Source organism: Microtus ochrogaster, chromosome 24 (assembly GCF_000317375.1).
Source record: "Microtus ochrogaster isolate Prairie Vole_2 chromosome 24, MicOch1.0, whole genome shotgun sequence".
NCBI classification, from domain to species: domain Eukaryota; kingdom Metazoa; phylum Chordata; class Mammalia; order Rodentia; family Cricetidae; genus Microtus; species Microtus ochrogaster.
In genome coordinates, this window is record NC_022024.1 from 9,398,273 (window position 1) to 9,398,827 (window position 555).

The window sequence follows — 555 nt, forward strand, 5'->3', positions numbered from 1 at the left end:
TATTAAAATAAAAAAGAAAAATAAATGCATTATAGTATTGAATGTATGTGCTTCATACCCATATTTTACATTCTCAAACAAATATATTTTAAAATATGTATTCAATGTAACTAGATACTAGTTGAGGGGTGTAGCAAGCTTTTTCCACAGCTGTCACCTTACAAATAACAACATGGAAACTTATTATTAATTATGAAAGCTTGGCCTTAGCTTAGGCTGGTCTCAACTAGCGCATAACTTAAACCTTTTATATTAATCTACGTTCTGTCACTTAGTATTACCTCTCTGTTCCCCTCATCTGGCTGACAACTACACCCTTCTTCCCAGAGTTCACTCTATCCCTGGAAATCCTGCCTAAAGTCTTCCTGCATAGCTATTGGCCATTCTGCTTTTTATTAAACCAATCAGAAAGCACCTGGGTAAAGACACATCTTCACAGTGTAAACAAATATTCTGTAACAGGGGAAGGGACTGGGAAGAGAGGAGGGAGGGAGGGGAGACTGATTGGGCTGGGGAAAATCAATTAATAATAAATATAGTAGAACACGCCTTGCA